This window comes from Budorcas taxicolor, chromosome 4 (genome assembly GCF_023091745.1).
Source record: "Budorcas taxicolor isolate Tak-1 chromosome 4, Takin1.1, whole genome shotgun sequence".
Taxonomy (NCBI): domain Eukaryota; kingdom Metazoa; phylum Chordata; class Mammalia; order Artiodactyla; family Bovidae; genus Budorcas; species Budorcas taxicolor.
In genome coordinates, this window is record NC_068913.1 from 40,857,309 (window position 1) to 40,861,665 (window position 4,357).

The 4,357-nt window shown below is 38.8% G+C and overlaps 1 non-coding gene across 1 annotated transcript; it reads left to right on the forward strand.

Annotated features, from left to right (window-relative positions):
- The first annotated feature begins 3,866 nt into the window (after positions 1–3,866).
- On the forward strand, positions 3,867–3,938 carry TRNAF-AAA (transfer RNA phenylalanine (anticodon AAA)). Its single transcript has one exon. It is a non-coding gene; the product is annotated as a tRNA-Phe (tRNA).
- Positions 3,939–4,357: the final 419 nt, after the last annotated feature.

A 4,357-nucleotide genomic window follows, 5' to 3' on the forward strand; every position in this document is an offset into this window, starting at 1 on the left:
GAGATGTATCCTCTTTCTAACTGTCTTTCCCTATTGAAATATCAAAATGGATGTGCATCTGAACACATATACATGGCCTGAATTTCTGCATTTTTTTCATGTCAGCAGTATATTGTCACAAATCAAAAAACTGGAAGATACACAGCTCCTGGCTAGGTATTCTTGGACTTAAATAGAAAAATATCTAAACCAAGTCTTTGCCACTCTTGCCACTTATTCAAAATCTTTGTAAGAAAAGGCAGAAAAGAAACAAATTGTTCTAGTAAAATGAAACTGTGCATAAAATCCCCAGCAGTTCAAAACTTGGCTTTCTGGACTTCTTCACGAATTACAACTGCAAGTTTAACAGCCGGCCTTTGGGACTTCAGTGCACCAGGTAGGGGATATTGTTCCATAGAATAATTGCTCTCTGAGGAAAAGGCATTTCGGTGACTTTCATGTTATAAGGCAGCACGAGCCAGTGGGTCATTAATCATTAGTGAGTGTCACTGAGGAGTTTAAATATAAAGAACAGGATCCAATGACATTAAATATCAGAGGAGAAAAGAATCTTGCGAATTTTCACGATAATCTGTCTTACTGGATACTAAAGTTTCAGAACTATACCTGTGAGCAAATTTCAGATTTAAAGGAAATCTGATAAAATAAACTTAAAGACTAATTTATTACACTGAATAAAAATTTATATCTTCCCATTTGATTCTTTCGGGCTATGTATAGGACAGCAGCAGAGTAGATGAAAATGCTTTAGGGTCTGAAATAAAAGATAAGTACCATCTCTATTTTTGATTTATTTTTTAAACATAAAGGGAGCAACTTGGAATACAAGGCAAACCTTTGTTGCAATTTAAAATAAGTTAAAAAAAACTTAAAAGTAAGGTAAAGAAGTACTAACAGCAGAAAAAAGACATTATTATTTTCCTCAAAATCCTAGCTTAAAGAAAACCACTATAGTCACGAACTATTTCTGGTCCTGAAGTTCCTAGTGGCTAGGCAAAAAAGAGGAGTAGAATAAAGCATCTCATGGGAAGCATGAGATAGAATGCCAGGAGAGCAAATTTTCTCCTACCACGAATTTTTAGGGGTTTATCTCATAAGTGACTCTCTACATCATCGATTCGGTTAGTCTTCAGCTTCAAAGAGCAGAAACCCCCTCTGGGTAACTTGAGGGATTCTCTAAAAGATACGATGCAGCTTGCAGACGCAAAGGGACAGCAGAAAAGACCAGACTTGGACCCAAGAGGAAGCAAACTTTTAAGAGTCTCAACAGCTGGAACGATATGACAGCCACTCTCAGGCAATAACAGTTCAGTAAGTACCACTTTCCTGCTCTCCCTGAGTCTGTTACTATAACAAGGTGACTCCTGTCTCAATAGTAGAAACTATTTGACAGTTTCTCCCAGGCACTATCGCTCTAATGAACGAGTCCACCTTTTCCATTACGTTTGCCTTTATATCAGGCATTTAATTGTGGCAGTCACTCGAACGCTGTAACTGCTTTCCTGCTCTCGCCATCAATGTCAACCTCCACCCCATCCCATTACGCCAGTAGCTAGTAGCCCTGTCAGGTCAAGATAAATATGGTTAAGCAAATTATTCTGAGGGGAGAGGGAATACTGCACTGAAATGAGAGTGAAATTTAATAATCTGATAAGACTACAGGTCATTGCTCCCAGAGACAGAAGTTTTCAGGAGAAAATGAAACACTTTAAAGGGGAATCTTGGTCGTGTTCCTCCTCACCCCTACCCGCTGGCCAGAGTGCAAAAGGAAAAAGTGGGAGGGAGTAAACCTATCGCCTTCTGGGAAGGAAAGATATAAGGCTGCACCCACAAAAGCAAAAAAGCATATTGGATATTTTTTCTTAATGGCTTCATATGGGTAAGGAGCTCAGGATAAAGTCCCATATGGGAATGGCTGGCTGAGTCTGGTGACATACAATCACTTGCAACTGCTATATGGAAAAAGTGAAGAAGGCTCTGAAGTAAGGAGCTTTCAGGGACCACACTGGCTTCCCTAGTGGGAAAGAAGGTGCTGAATTTACAATCTCGTCAAGCCACACAAAGCGTGGGAATGGAAATTCCCCAACAGAAGATCAGTATTGTCTTTAAAAAGGGGAAATGGATTGCTAGGCAATCAATCCAAACTTATCACTGTTCGTCATGCGTGGCAGTGGCAAGAACCACAGTGATAGTAGCTCACCCGACACTCGGTAAGGGCCTGTTGTCTGTCTGACACTGAGATGCTTTACCTTTGTTCATCCTCACAATCTCCCTGTGAGATGGGATACCAATTGATGACTGTAATTTCAATAAATAAGTTGCCAGAGACACTCAGATGATAAGGGATGGTGTTAGGATTCAAATCCTACTTCTGGATTCATGCTATTAATCCCTATGGACACCATCAATAGCTGTTTTAAAACAGATGCAGAAAGTGCTTCCATATAGCTGCTTCTCATAATAAATATAAAATCAGAGATCTTTGAAAATAATGTGTGTACTCAAATGTATTCTAAAAATATATGTTAAATATATTATTTTTAAAATTCTGTAGTATCAAGTTCATACCAAAAATAAGGCTCTGTAAATGATGCTATAGATGAAAGTCAGTATTATTCTAGAAAAATAATTTTTTATATGGTAGAGAGTTTAAAATAGCTTTCTCTGAAAACATATCTTTCTAATCTAAATAGAGTAATTTAATTGTTTTTGCTACTTGCATATTTTTAAAAGAAAAACCAGTAATATATACATCATCAATAATTTAATAAAAATTCACAAATTCCCTACTTTCAAAGAAAAAGCTCCTTGTCATTGATGCCCAAATCCTCTATCAGTCCCATTCCCTAGATGAAAACAGTAGGAGGTGTCATTTTTTAAAACACTCTTGTTCACAATAAAACAGGCAGACTCCGTGATGGCTGTTTGATTTCTATCTCAGAATTAGAGCCAGAGAAACCTATTAATTGAAATTTTATATCACCAAATCTTAAACATATCTTTCATTTTTCTCCAAAACAATGGTAATCAAATTATTAGAGTGGCAAGGATAAGAAGTTGAAGAAAAATATCCCTCTACTTTTCCCAAATTCTGTCACTGCTCTGTATTCTTAGTTTCATAAAAAATAATGATTTTTTTAACTTTGTCAACATTCATACCCATGGTTGGTGGATTTGATAATTCTGAAACTTCTTTGTCTCCTTCTTTCAGGGGAAAATACACACAAACATAGACTCATCAGATTCATATGGACATATGTACTTCCCACAAGTCATAAATAGTTTGGGCATTAATTGTATAATAAAGTCATTCTAGTGACAATAGTTTTATGGCTCAGTTCAGTTCAGTCACTCAGTCATGTCTGACTCTTTGTGACCCGATGGACTGCAGCACAGCAGGCTTCCCTGTCCATCACCAACTCCCAGAGCTTGCTCAAAGTTACGTCCATCAGGTCTGTGATGTCATCCAACCATCTCATCCTCTGTCATCCCCTTCTCCTCCAGCCTTCAATCTTTCTCAGCATCAGGGTCTTTTCAAATGAGCCAGTTCTTCACATCAGGTGGCTAAAGTATTGGAATTTCAGCTTCAACATTAGTCCTTCCAATGAATATTTAGGACTGATTTCCTTTAGGATGGACTGGTTTGATCTTGCAGTCCAAGGGACTCTCAAGAGTCTTCTCCAACAGCACAATCATTCTGTGGTGCTCAGCTTTCTTTATGGTCCAACTCTCACATCCATACATGACTATTGGAAAAACCATAGCTTTGAAGAGATGGACCTTTGTTGACATAGTAATGTCTCCACTTCCTTTTTTTTTTTTAGTTCTACCAGTTTATTGCTACCAACCCATATCCCTCCAGGGATTCCCTGGTGACTCAGATGGTAAAGCGTCTGCCTAAAATGCAGGAGACCCAGGTTCAATCCCTGGGTTGGGAAGATCCTCTGGAGAAGGAAATGGCAACCCACCCCAGTATTCTTGCCTGGAAAATCCCATGGATGGAGGAGTCTGGTAGACTACAGTCCATGGGGTCACGAAGAGCCGGACACGATTGAGGGACTTCACTTTCAGTTTCATATCCCTTCACCATCCTCATGCATACGTGCTCAGTCATGGAACTCCATGGACTTCAGTCTGCCAGGCTCCTCTGTCCGTGGACTTTTCCAGACAAGAATATTGAAGTGGGTTGCCATTTCCTTTTCCAGTGTCTCTGTATTTTAATATGTTGTCTAGGTTTGTCATAGCTTTTCTTCCAAAAAGCAAGCGTCTTTTAATTTCATGGCTGCAATCAACATCTGCAGTGCTTTCGGAGCCCAAGATAATAAAGTATGTCACTGTTTCCATTGTTTTCCGTCTA